This window comes from Haliotis cracherodii, unplaced genomic scaffold (assembly GCF_022045235.1).
Source record: "Haliotis cracherodii isolate W230 unplaced genomic scaffold, xgHalCrac1.p SCAF_15, whole genome shotgun sequence".
NCBI lineage: Eukaryota > Metazoa > Mollusca > Gastropoda > Lepetellida > Haliotidae > Haliotis > Haliotis cracherodii.
The window spans coordinates 8,922,561-8,938,148 of NW_027266270.1; the positions used below are offsets into that span (position 1 = coordinate 8,922,561).

Consider the following 15,588-nt stretch of genomic DNA (forward strand, 5'->3'; position numbering starts at 1 on the left):
CAATGTGTCTACATCACAGCGCTCTAACATCATGTGATCAGCACCTTAACAATGTGTCTACATCACAGCGCTCTTACATCATATGATCAGCACCTTACAATGTGTCTACACCACAGCGCTCTAACATCTTGTGATCAGCACCTTAACAATGTGTCTACATAACAGTGCTCCAGCATCTTGTGATCAACACCATAACAATGTGTCTACATCATTGGATCTTACATCAGAGATCTAATGCAGAAGAAGTAGGACACCCAAGTAGGTATCAATAAATTACATCAAATTAAACCAAATATCGGTTACACCTACTTGGGCTGTCAGTCCAGATTTGAAGAGGTCATTATACGACTATGTCGTATTGGCCATAGCAGATATACAAATGAATACTTCTTGAAAGGTGAGGATCCTCCGTTTTGTGTCCCTTGTTATGAAAGAATCATGGTCAAGCATGTCCTGCTTGACTGCATTGATTTTTCCATCACAAGGGATAAATATTTCAGTGTTAAAACAATTAAGGACCTTTATAATGATGGTTATTCTCGTTTAATATTATGTTTTTTAAAAGAAATCGAACTTGTTCATAAATTTTGATGTGTTTAATGTATTATTTTACACATTGGTAGTGCTAATTTATAACTTAGTGAGTGAGTGAGTTGGATTTAACGCCGCTTTTAACATTATTTCAGTTAAATCGCAGCGTGTCAGCTTAATGTGGGAGGAAAGTCCGAAGTGATGCAGGTCTCAGACGTTTTACCACTTCGGTGAAACCCACGAGCTCGGGTATTGTGCTGACAAACCTAGAAACATAATCGGGGCGAACCGGGATTCGAACCCACAATCATAGGTTTCTGGCGTGTCCAGGGGACGCAACTCTGCACAGCGAATCACGGCGCCTTAGACGACTGGGCCACCCGTGCCCCCAGATTGTTAGTGGCTATACCCTCGAGGGGGGTTGAAGTAGCGTAAAATTATTGTCCTAAGAGGGTATGTAAGTCCCACATCGTTCAAAGTATTTTTATGCATGCCAGAATTTTAAAACGTAGGATTTTTGTCATTTTAGTATAAGGCTTGGCAAGACTGGTAAACTATCGCCTGTGGCTGAAGGGTTGATATAAATCCTGCCAGGGTCCATGCAGGAAGGAAAGGTACTGTAAGTCCCCATGGTCCCTGGTATGGTGATCTACAATTAGTTACTGACGATCTCTAGCCAATTTTTATATTAATACTTAATACTTAATGCTTTTAAATGTTCCGCAACTAGTTTTAAATCTTATCTGTGATATTCTAGTTATCAAACTGTCCTTCGATGACAGATTTTTATAAAGTTTAAATATATGTATATTTCATGTATAACTTCTCGTCACGAAATGGCTGAAATATTGCCGATGTGACGTAAAGCATTAACTCACTCACTCATTCACTCTAACATCTTGTGATCAACACCATAACAATGTGTCTACATAACCGTGCTCCAACATCTTGTGATCAGCACCTGAACAATGTGTCTACATAACCGTGCTCCAACATCTTGTGATCAACACCATAACAATGTGTCTACATAACCGTGCTCCAACATCTTGTGATCAGCACCTGAACAATGTGTCTACATAACCGTGCTCCAACATCTTGTGATCAGCACCTGAACAATGTGTCTACATTACAGTGCTCCAACATCTTGTGATCAGCACCTGAACAATGTGTCTACATCACAGTGCTCCAACATCATGTGATCAGCACCTGAACAATGTGTCTACATCACAGTGCTCCAACATCTTGTGATGAGCACCTGAACAATATGTCTACATCACAGCACTGTCAGCATCCAATTTTACTCGACATCATAGAACTACATAATAACCTTGCTACTGGCTAATACGACATCGTCTTTTGTTGGTTACCAAGCCATGTTGGAATTGTTGGTTATACAATGGCTGCTGCTGCAAAAGCAGCCCTCGACAAATCTGTGACACAAATTCTTATACCATACAGTGATTATAAACCTGTCATTGGATCTTATATCAGAGATCTAATGCAGAAGAAGTGGGACACCCATGTGGGTATAAAGAAATTACATGCAATAAAAGCAAATATTGGTTATACCTACTTGGGTTGTCAGTCCAGATTTGAAGAGGTATCAAACCGATGTCGTATTGGTCATTCTCGCTATACTTATGAACATTTGTTAAAAGGTGAGGATCCTCCATTTTGTGTCCCTTGTGATGAAAGAATCACGGTGAAGCATGTCCTGCTCGACTGCATTGATTTTTCCATCCCAAGGAATAAATATTTCAAAGTTTCATGTATCAAGGATCTTTTTTATCAGGTAAATAGTCATTTAATTTATGATTTTTTTTAAAGGAAATCGAATCAATTCATAAATTTTGATTGTTATATTTTGTAAATAAATAAATAACTTTTATAATTGGTAGAATTAATCAGTAACCGAGATTGTTAGTGGCTATATCCTCGAAGGGGAGTTAAAGTTGTGTAAAATTATTGTCACCCTGAGAGGGTATGTAAGACCTCAAATAATGATTTTTTTTAATTGTATTGTAGATTTCTGCTCCTTTTTAGTCGTAGTATATATGTTCGTTTAATCTGGCTAAATTTGTCATTAATCGCCAACAGCTGAAGAGATGATGTAAATCCGACTGATGTCCATGCAGCTAGCAAAAGTACTGTGAGTCCCCATGAACCCTGGCATGGTGATCTACCTTCAACACTGCTGGCGATCTATAGCCCATTTCTATATTGTACCGTTACTTATTGTGATATCTTTTTATGGTTGTATGCTAGTTTTGAAATAGAAATCTGTGATCTTACTGTCCATCGATGACCGGTTTATATTTAATTTACATATATGTATTAAAAATGTATAACTTCCCGTCACGATATGGCTAAAATATTGCCGATGTGACGTAAAGCATTAACTCACTCACTCACTCACCCACAGCGTTCTAAAATCTTGTGATCAGCACCTGAACAATGTGTCTACATCACAGCGCTCTAACATCTTGTGATCAAGGCCTCATGATGTCTCATGATCACTAGATTGTCTGGTCCAGACTCGATTATTTACAGACCGCCATCATATAGCTGGAATATTGCTGAAAGCGACGTTAAACGACAAACCAACCAACCTACCTGAACTATGTGTCTAAATAACAGTGCTCTAACATCTTGTGATCAACACCTGAACGATGTGTCTACATACCATCTTGTGATCAGCACCTGAACAACATGTCAATATAACGTAACAGTGCTCTAACATATTTATATCAACACCTGAACGATGTGTCTACATAACATCTTGTGAGACCCGTGATTATTCAGGGGTAGAATAGGTCGTCAGCAACCCATGCTTGCCGTAAAAGGCGACTATGCTTGTTGGTTGATTGGTTGGTTTGTTGTTTTACGCAGCACTCAGCAATATTCCAGCTTTATGACGGCGGTCTGTAAATAATCGAGTCTGGACCAGACAATCCAGCGACTTATGTCATGAGCATCGATCCACGCAATTGGGATTGATGACATGTACCAACCAAGTCAGCGAGCCTGACCAACCGATCCCGTTAGTCGCCTTTTACGACGGGGTTAGTTAACGGGAATATCTCATTCGAAGAAGAAAACAGTAGCAATAATGCCTTAAGATAAAATGTTTTTTTTACGTTTACTTTCATACTGTTGTATTTCACAACTGTACAAGAACACAAGGTCTTTAACCTTGTGGCAGATGATACTTTCCGCATTTATCGACACCTTCAATCTGTTTACACCTACGGAGAGACAGAATATATCTTCTTTGATAGGCAATCAGCCATAATCCCGTTGTTAACATTACTGGCTTCATCCTTTGTTTCATATCACTGACTTCACCGATGGTTATCATCACTGCCCTTGTGTGTACACAACAGGCTTCTCTACTCCAGTATACAATATCTACCCTACTGTATAAACATTGCCTCTTACGTGTATATATACTTGCTTACTGCACTCTGTAAATCTGGGATGCTCACATCCAAAACCTAACAACTAAATGCAGTAAAGACCTAAACACCCTAAGATGCCTAACTGGCTCTAACTGGGGAGCCTCCAAAGATACTCTCCTCTCTCTGTACATATCCCTAATTAGATCAAAACTAGACTACGGCTGCGCCATATACAACACCCTAAACAACTCTCTATCCAAAAAACTTGACTCAATACAATATCAGGCTCTCAAACTCATTACACGCACCCAACATGGCACCTCCTACACCTCACTTCAGGCCTTAACAGGAGAAATGCCACTAAGTCTACGCAGGGAACAGCTAAGCTTAAATTTCTGGGCCGCGTCCCAATCAAACCCTCTCATCCAAAACTTAATAAACCAAAACATCAGCCCTAAAAACCAAGCTCTAGCTCGTAAACACCCCTTACTTACCCCAATATCCCAAAGAATAACAAACTACCTAAATGAACACCAAATTAAAAATCTTAAACAAAACTGCAAACAATCAAATATCTTCACCCCTAAACTTAAAATACCCAAAATAGACACAACACTAGCTAGCCAAATAAATAAACAAACCGACCCAAACATAGCTAAAACTACCACACTAGCATACATACACAAAAATTGGCCAAATTGGTGTCACATTTACACGGACGGATCCTCAGATCCGACCTCCAAACACACGGGTTTCGGAGTCCATACCACACAACCAACTAAAACCACACAATCCTTCCGACTCCCAAATAACCAATCAATATTCACGGCCGAACTAATGGGCATGGCCTCAGCCCTCCACAATCAAGAATCCAAAAACAACCAAAAAATCCTAATACTTACTGACTCCCTAAGTGGACTACAAGCCCTACAAAACAAAAATACCAAAAACCGACCTAAATTAATAAATCAAATACTTAAAAGCTCCAACGACCTAACAAAAGCAGGCAAACAAATAACCTTCTTGTGGATACCCGCCCACGTAGGAATATACGGTAATGAAAACGCCGATAAAGCAGCTAAACTATCCCTTAAAATCCCAGAAATAAGCTTAAACTTACCCATCTCAAAATCAGAAATTAAAAGTGTAAACAAACAAAAAATCACAAAAAAATGGCATAACCTATATCTAAACTCAAATAGCAAAATCAAAAGAGTGCTCAGCAAACCACTAACCAAACCAAAAATTCTCCATCCATCAAAAAAAATCGACAGAGTAATCACTAAACTCCAAACAGGACACACCAACCTAAATAACCACCTAAAAAAATTTAAAAAACACACTACAGGTAACTGCCCACACTGCAAACAACCAGAAACCCCAGAACACGCACTCATCCACTGCACACACTACCTAACACATCGAACCGCATTACAAACCACCCTCAATCTAAACAAGGCTCTCACTCTAGAAGCAATACTAAACCCACAAAATAAACTAGAAAACTTCAAGGCCTTAGGCGTATTCTTAATAAAAACGGAACTAATAAAACGCATCTAAAACCATAATAACCTACCAAATCAAAATCACATAAACAAACAAGCATCCACCATACCCAGCTCCCTTAGTTCTCCTCCCCAACCCCATCGGCATCTATTCCATATCTCAAAATTCCCAAATTCTATATAAGCAACCCCTAAAGCCCCCTCTTGGGTTGCACAGACCACCCTCGCCCCTTTCGGAAACACATTAAATGGCCTGGCCGGGCCCGTGTGCGAAATACGCATCAGTCGGAAAGCGCACGTTAAATCTCCAAAGTAAGTAAGTAAGTAACTCTGTAAATCACTTGCTTGATAACGGTGTTAGAACCTACACCGAAACGTTGCTCTTAATGTAATAAAGAAGTTGTTCATCCATAAATTTCTTATCCTTACTTAGAATATATCTTATTTGAATGTACCCTTTTTTATCCTAGATTATGGAGAATAATAACTATTTTTCCTCCCTTTTTCGGCCACAGTAGTGTGCCATAATTACTTTTATGATCAACGACCCACGCAGTCTCGGGCGCTATCAACTAGTCACGGACCACCTCTCACAACTTGCTTGCTCGGGACAGAGTTACCCTAACAACAGCACGGCACTGTAAGCCTCGTTTAGGCAGTGAGCAGCGCTTTGTATGGATGATCTGTGGCTACTTGTGAAGATGTGGCAGGGCAGCACATCTAGATGCTACTAAGATGAAGCATAACATTCCGAATGAAAGGGTGATTCGAACCTACGTTTAAGCAGCTTAAGACGCAAATTCGCCATTGACAACAGCCTGTTACAGAGATAGGTCACCTATACCTCTTGTAGGAACCCATGTATACACTCACTCTAGGTTAACGTGTTTTAGCGCACACTTTCTTACCTGCATCTTGTCAAGGCAATCTTGCACTTAACACAAAATAGGTGTTGCAATAAGTAATTGTATCCTGTACGAATAAAATTTCAGGTTTCACAAAGCAATATATGTTATCAGGAAAGTCCATGCACAATTCCGTTGCTCTAACAATCATACGTTTGAATGGAAATCTTTCCATTAGTTGTGTCTGTATTTGTCGTTGAACCATATTCCAGCTATATGACAGGTGTCTGTATATAATCGAGTCTGGGCCAGAAAATCCAGTGATTGAGAACATGAGCATCGCTCCACGCAATTGGGAACGATGACATGCATCAACCAAGTCAGCGAGCCAGGCCACTCGATCCCCTTAGTCCCCTCTTGCGACAAGCATGGGTTGCTGAAGACCAATTCTAAGCGGAGTTCACGGTATTCACAGTGTGTACATATGAAGGGCAATACATAAGTAAGTGATTCTCCTTTTATGTAAAACTTCAACGCCAGAGGTTTTTTAGGAGTTTTTGTTTGTTAATGTCGCATCCGGTTTGTCGCCTCTTACAAGCATGGGTTGCTGAAGACCAGCTCTACCCTGGATCTACCAGGGTATATATAACGCAAGATAATCACCAGTCCCGGTTGTCTGTCAAAACGTACATTGAGCGAAAAAGGCAAACTAACAGTGAAATGTATGGGAATGGATCGCAGAAAATCAGTGATGACACCATGCGATAATATCACGGCAGCAAGTAAATGGCTGCGTATGGACCAAGAATACCCAGTGGACAATGACAACAACCAGACATTCCACAAACCTGTAAATAACCCCAACATACATGGCAATATCAACATTTGTTTACAAGAATTAAGGATGCTGGGTAGCCTGGTGGTTAAAGTGTTCGCTCGTCACGCCGAAGATTTGGTTTGGTTTGGTTTGTTGTTTAACGCCGCACTCAACAATATTCCAGCTATATGACGGCGGTCTGTAAATAATCGAGTCTGGACAAGACAATCCAGTGATATATATCATGAGCATCGATCCGCGCAATTGGGATCGATGACATGCTTCAACCAAGTCAGCGAGCCTGACCACCCGATCCCGTTAGTCGCCTTTTACGACAAGCATAGTCGCCTTACGAAGACCCGGGTTCGATTCCCCACGTGGGCACAATGTGTGAAGCCCATTTCTGGTGTCCGCTGCCGTGATATTGCTGGAATATTGCTAACAGAGGCATAAAACCATACTCACTCACACTTACATTAGCAGGAATTACAACAACAGTGAGAGTGAGAGTTCCATGGCGTCGGAAACGGTTGTTGTGATAACACCTCCCACAAACATCGTGAAAAAAAATTTGAAGGGAAGGTCCATAAGTGATAAAATCCTTCGCAGTAAGCATGGGTGTTCCGATTATTATGTGGAGGGCCCGGATCAGATGTTTTCAGCAGCCAAGAACAGTTCAATGAGGAACGACATTCAGTTGTTACGTGGTGGCGTCACGGATCTGGAAAAACAACTCAAGGACAAAGAAGAATAACATCATGAAGTTAGATATTGATGCTGTTAATGAAAATCGTTGATGAGATCTTTGATGGTTTTGATGCTATTGATTCACGCATAGAGGATCGCGAGAGACGTAGCAGAAGGAACAACATTATTATCTATGGTATCTCTCAGTGCAAACAAATCTTATTCTGTTTGCAAAAGTAAAACATTGGATGTTCTTAACTCTGCCAGACCTGATGACAATGAACTATTAACTCGGAGGGATATCGAGAGGGCACACAGGATAGGACGCATGTCGTCCGATAAACCACGCCCAGTTATTCCAAAAATGGTTCATTGGGACGATAAAATAAAGACTCTGAACCTGAGAGGTTCTCTTAAGTCCAGAGGCTACGGTATAGCAAACGACCTGACAATGAACCAGAGACAAGAAATAAAACAATGCAAAGAGAAAGACCCAAGCAAACATTATTTCTCTAAAGGTGGTAAACTGTCGTCAGGTCCTGTACGTGATACGTAAGCTTCACGTGTAAATACAGAGGTGATTCGACCCGAGTCATCTGACGGAAACAACCCACGTCAGGCCGACAGAGGTAACGCAGGCAGGGGTGGGAGACCGACACAGAAGAGATATGGGTGTGGTCAGGGCCCGGATATACAGGGGGCGTCGTCTGAACCTACTTGTAGTATCATTAATGCTGTGAAACTCGTGTTTCAGGATTGCTCTCAAAGTTATCAAGACTGTGAGTGTGTATCATTTTTAAAAAACATTTGACAAAATTGGTTTGACAGAAACATGGACCCAGAAACTCAATTTTCATGATACGTTCTGCGAATATAGCAACTTATTAAGACAGCAGACAAGATACAGTAAACTACGGTTATGACGAACTCAAAGGGACTACTAATTTTAGTTCGTTATAGCCGTAGTTCGTTATAAGCATATATACAGCAGAACTACATCAAATAGTCGGGACCCAAAAAGTAAGTTCGTTATATCCGTCAGTTCTTTATAAGCGTGTTCGTTATAACCGTAGTTTACTGTGGCAAATTTTGGAAGACATTCAGATGGAATTTGTGTTCTCGTAAAACGGAATCTTATAGCTTATGTTAAAAACTCATGGATCACAGCAAATGGTGTATATCTATTACTTGACAGGTTACTGTTTGGACTTGCAAAAACACGTGTTATAGTCTGCTGTGTGTATATTCACACAGAAGGATCTACATGGAACGACAGTAATGTTGGTCCTAAAAACAGTATATTGCTATTTCAGGACGAACTACTTGTCATCCTAGGTGATGTTGGTGACGTTTCGTGCATTTTACGGGGTGACCAAATGCAAGAACCGGCAAAGAGCCAGATTATGTAGAGGATGATATACTTGAATATCTCCATGGCCAGGATACTTCATACTGGGACTTTCTCTTAGACAGGTTTCATCGGTGTAGATATTCAAACGATACTGTTCTTAATAACTTTGGAAAATGTATTATTAATTTATGTGCTGTTTTAAATGTACTCATTATGAATGGCCTCTGTTGAAATGATTCCGGGAAAGGTGATTTTACATTTGTTGGCAATGCTGGGGCAAGTGTTATCGATTACATTATTAGCACCATAGATATATTTGACTTGTGCCAACATTTTGATATTGAGTCACGCCACGAATGGCAGCGCCTGCCTATCACAATGTCTTTACGAGCGCTTCATTCATGTGGAAATCCACCATTTAATAACGCCTACAATAGTCATTCAATGTTTAAGTGTGATAACAGAAAAGCAGTCATTTTCCAAGAACGTCTGTAATCAGACACTTTCGAAGGCCTCTTAAATAAAGCTATTGATTCTGTTTTTACAAATATTGATGTAAAAGTGTATCGTTATTTACAGAAGCTATTGTATATGCAGGGAACGTAATGAATGAAAAGGGAAGTATCTCCCAACAGAGAAAGTAAACAGTGGTTTGACTGGGAATGTGAGTTAACGAAGGAAAGATGCACTCTTTAAAACCATTTCGGGAAATTAAAGGATAAAGACTCACTCGAAAAATAAGTATAAAGCTAATTGCAGAAAAAAGAAACAAAATTTCATGGATAGAAGCTGAAAAAACTAGAAAGTATCAGTTCATCAAAACAGTTTTGGACGACCTTGAAAAGCATCAACAAAAAGAAGGAAACTAAAAGTAACATAGAAATGCATGAGTGGTTTAATTACTTCCAAAATCTTTTTGCGGTGATGATTCCACAAATAATTGCAGTTGATCTCTTTTGATAATGATGAAACCAATTTTGCAACGGAAATATTAGATTCCCCTATTTCTAAAGAAGAAATTACATCTGCTATTCAAATTCTCCACACCAGCATCATGTTGTATGTTATAAGGATGACATACCTTTAAGCAGTGTTTTTCCAAGTTACCGAATCAAGTATAACAGTTTATTATATACATATGAATGACATACTGGAATTTATCAATGACGACAAACTGGAATTTATCAGTCACTAGTGACTGATATAAAAAAGTTATATCAGTCAGTATATGAAATATGCCCATTATTTCATTGCAGTGTGAGAAACCATGTGGTGCAGAAACTGAACGACAAGGGCCTCCCCCCAAACCAAATTATGCAAATAACAGGTAATATTTGTTTTTTGCAGATCAAAGTGAACATGAATCATTAGGCAAACATGATGAATTTTAATCAAATTTAACTGCCAGATAATATAGCATATAGTATCCCCACTGAGATCCCCACTGAGGACTGCATCGATAAAAATACCACCTACATTCATTGCAATTATTTACATTTACAGATAAATTTTAGTATTTTCAAATTTCCACTCTTCTGCAATACCTCATTTGAACATATTGTCACAATATACCTGAAACTAACAATATACCTTTGTTTGACTAATAATCATTAAACAAAATCAATTTCTTTTCAAATATGGACTATTTCTTTCAAATGCACATACTATTCCATTATTGTATCAGTATAAACTATCACATTCTATCTTCTAACAGCAGACTGAGGAATTATATCATAATCATGAAATGTTGGCCTACTTACAGTCATATGAGACTATGTACTTTTAATTAATAAATTAATTCATAAAAATAATTATAAATTATATATCGGCATACTCTATTTAAACAGATCACAAGAATGTGAATTCCATCAACCAGTACAGTCACCTTAATTCCAATCAACAAAAAAACATCTCGCACATGTTGTCCGACAACACATCAATGGAAATGGGGTCAACAGGTTGCGATCTGTCCCACACACCGAGCCGGACCCATCTGCACGGTCAGTCGAACTGCTTCAGATGCCGACTGTACTCAGTCTCAACCGCAGGTGCAAAACTTCTCTTCAACTGACCACAGGAACTTTTTGACGAGTCTGATGTCTGGAAATAACATCTATGGCAACGTTAATATCACTATTGCGCCGGACATGCTTCGCCAGACATTACGCACAACTGGCGACAGCGAGTCGTACCGCCGAGGCGAGAAGCGCCCGCTTGAATTTTCCGAGAATTGAACTTTCCTAATTTAATTCATGACAGCAAGCAACAATGTTTCAGTTAAAATGTTCGGGGTTCTATAAATGTGTTTATGTCAACTTTCATTCTTATCTGTGACAAAATTTGATCAAATTTGGCGGATTTTGTAAGCCTGGAGAGCGCTCAGCTGATCGTTCGACATGGTAACGGTACTAACTGTTTATGTAATCCTATGCCAATAAAATAATCGCTGTTTGAAAATGATTTCTGTTTTCATTTTAAACAGAAATGTTTAATTATGACAAACAAAAACGTCCACGGAACTTAATACTCGATATGAAATAATATATTTCGCATAACAAATATTAACAGGCCTAGGGCTAGTTTTATTCACGAACTATATATTCTTTTCGCAAACCCCCTTTATACGGCAGTGGTAAAGGGGCGACAGGGAGAACTTAGTAATTTATCAGACACTGTTTTCGAAAAAATATATAAATTGCAAGTAATGAAAATAAAACATGTATATAATAAATAGAAAATTCAATGTGTTTTCTCAAATACAACTTATATCTCATGTCGTGAAATATTAGACTCTCCCCACTTCAGATAAAAGTGTTTTTTGAGAAAACACATTAAATATCCTCTATAAATTCCAACTTGAGTCACGACAGTCATGTTTACAGTCGCCATCTTGGAATTTCTGACGTCACAGTTGCGTATCATGTGACCTAACGTCACCTATAAATAGACCTGTCAAGGTTGGTTGGTTGTGTTTTTGTTTAACGCCGCACTCAGCAATATTCCAGTGTAACAAGTATGACTTCAACCTGAGAGCCAAGTGTTCTTACAGACCTAATGACCAGTTAAAGTGTTGACAGCTCTAACTATTCAACTTGTACAGATTTCTTCAAGTTAACCCTTTTTACACTATTCTTCGATAGGACTGACGGGAACTTATACGGAATTGTACTGAGGTCAGAGTGCAGTTTTTAATCTTTTTTTTTTATCTCTCTCTATTGTTATTAGCTATGGCTTTTGAATATGTCGTCAGTTGAATCTGACTTAGCCACCATATCAAGGATGCAAGAAGACACAGAAAACAGTGGTTTGATTACTTTTCATCCCAGACACAGTTCCCCACACAGTAAACAAGACTTTGTGCTTGCAGAATACAGTTCTTTGTCCACTTCTCACCGGTCTGGGACCTCCTTTTTCAGGAGTCGGAAATTCTTTAGAAGTGAGACCTAACTTATTAGGAGACAAGGATATCATTTCAGCTGAGCATGTACAGGACAGATACTCAAGGATGTCTGAGAGAGAAAATTTGGACTTGTCAGGTGGTGATTTCCCAAATACAGTTTCTTACCCTGTACAAGCACCCATTCTTAATAACAAAGATATGGATAAATTGGAGCAGAGATCCGAGGATTGTCATATCGATACACTGAGATCAAGATTTCCTGCTGTGTTTTGATGACACTTACCTGAATATGTCAAACAGCAGAGAGAACATCCTCCATCATTTGAGCAAATTTATCCGAACAGAAGAGGAATTTTGCTGACGCCGGATACATTTGATGGAAGCATGCCTTTGTAGAATTATTTGGCTCATTTTGGATCATGTGCCATGTGAATGACTGGAATGAGGCACATGAGGCAGCAACTTTACGGGGTAGAGCACTACAGATTTATGGAGAACAGCATGGCCCCATGACATACCCAGAAATTACAAGATTGCTAGGACGTCACTTTGGCGGAAATGACAAAGTCGAATTGTACATGATTGAAATACGGAACCGACAACAGAAAGAAGGCGAGTCGATACAGGATCTTGGGCAAGCCACACATCGCTTAGCTAATCTCGCATATCCTGCTACGACCCGAGATTGTAAAGATCACTTGGCACGCAGTCATTTCATTGAGTCCATTCACGATCGACAGGTACGATTCAGCGTTGTACAGTCTCGTCCTCATACTTTTGAAGAGGCAATTCAAGCAGCATTTGAAATGGAGACTTACCTGGAATGTGAAAGATTGCATCCTGCTGACAAGTCGAGAGCCAGACAACTCAGAGTTTTAGCAGCAAAACCAGATCGACAGAATGATCAAGTTGAACATATATCAAGACTCATGGAGACAATAAACACGTTTCTAAAGAAACTTGATTCTTTGCCAGTGGCAGAGAATAGACCTTCACAGTCAGGAACAAGGAGGGTGTGTTACAACTGTGGTGACCCATCACATATGTACAGAGATTGTCGTTATCCACCCAGAGTACCTCAACCTCAGCAAAAGAAGGGAAATCGTCAGGGAAACTAGAGTTTGTCTGTTCAAAGGGTCGTGAGCCGACATGAGGAAAAGACCCAGAGAGAGGGAAAAGATCAAGGGAACAGCCGCCATCCCATGAATCAACACTCAAATCCAGCCAGTTCCGCTGACAAAGAAGAGATAATTTCTCTCAAGCAGTCAGGGAAAGGTTTGTATATAGCTTGTAAATATTGCAGGTAAATCTGTTGAACTGATGTTGGACACTAGTTCTACAGAGAATTTGATGTCTCGAGAACAGTATCTTACATTTGCAGAAGTTCAGATGTTTCCTGAATAGTAGTTGGGGACGATACTCCAGGACCACTTTAGGTTCTGCGCATGCGCGATGACGTCACTTCCGGTTCCATGCACATCCGTGATGACGTCACATACGGTGGTGCGTGCGAATCCAAGATGGCGGAACATCCGTTTCCGGGAGGCGTGCGCACCTCCAAGAGGACGGGACATCCGTTTCCGGGGAGGGGGAACCCCAAGAAGCGCTCGTACAATATGAAAAATCAAAATTGAAAGAAGCGCGTGTAAAATCCTTGATGTACATTATTTTTTTTGGGGGGGGGGTCAAAGAAAAGGGAGGAGGAGGCGTGTTCTTTGTTTGGGTTTGAGGGTCGTCAAAGCCATGGATGAAAGCGTTCTTTCGGGAGAGATGGGTGGCCCTGAAAAGGGCCGTTTCGGAGAAGAACTCAATTACTTCTTCTCCCACAATAGGGGTGAGCTGCAAAGGCACGGATGGCTTGTTATCTGTCTCCTGACAACATCATGTCGAAACTGATGAATGCCACACACAGAGCGACATGGGTGGTAAAGGGAGTGGAGATTGGAACGGTGAAATGACTGCTGAACTGTGTGGTGAAGTGTACGACGTGATGTGTGCGAAGATCAAGGCCGACGACATGCACGCCAAGTAACGTGCGAAGGCCGACGAAGTGATGTGCGACATGATACGTTCGAGGATGAGGAAACTAACTGAACCCAAGAAAGTAGCACCGAAGAAGACGATAAAGAAGACCCAGAAGAAAAAAAACAAGCAACCCAGCAGCAGCAGCATCAACAACAATAGCAACTGCCAACACCCCATAGCACCAGCTACCACCACAGCAGCATCAGACAGCGAAACAAAAGGGACATCCTTTTTGAAACTTGCAACACCTGCAAAAAGACGACCACGGAAGAAATTGTCTCTGAAGATCTCTCATCAAGAACAGCTGTAAGTACCATGCTATTCTTTGTATGATGATGATGATGAGTATCACGAATGCATGACAATGATCGTGGGTATACTGAAGGGTTCTTTTCTTGTTGGATTGACAGGACACCCATCCTTCCCCCGATGTCGGTTCAGCGCAGTCCGTGTTGGAACAGTGGTGGGAACAAACCCCTCGGGAGCCAACCTATTCACCTAATGCGTCTGTGATGATGACGACCAGTGACGGTGATGATCATGAAGCGCTCAAGCTGACAGCCCTCCCTTCCATGGATCTTGACAAACCCACCCTGCTTGATGCTTTTTGGTCACCAGCATCACCGGAGGATTTTAATGTCTTCTCCTCAGGTATGCCCATAGTTTGCAACGACGACGACAACGTTGACCAGGATCCTTATGGAGAAGCTCAACTCACTTCCTTACAACGTTAATGTAGTGCCTGTCGGCAGAACAATATGCTGAGATACATAAGCTGCAACAGTGGTCAAGTAAAGTGTCATGTCTGTTTCAGGGAGGCCATAGACTGTATCTGTGGGTCCCTAACATGTTTGGGACCTGTTTGGGACAGTATGATGGATGACCACATCTTATGGTGGCCCCATCTTCACTCGAAGAGCTTGAAGATGGAATGAGAAAAAAAGTTTTAGCGTTGTTGAAGGGACATGCAATACACTCCCTCCTCATTTGTCTTTTCGTATTTCCTATGTATGTGGTTGTTGTTGTCGT

The 15,588-nt window shown here is 40.4% G+C and overlaps 1 pseudogene; it reads left to right on the forward strand.

Moving 5' to 3' along the window:
• The first annotated feature begins 1,927 nt into the window (after positions 1 to 1,927).
• LOC139462661 (uncharacterized) lies at positions 1,928 to 15,494 on the forward strand (annotated as a pseudogene).
• The last annotated feature ends 94 nt before the right edge of the window (positions 15,495 to 15,588 follow it).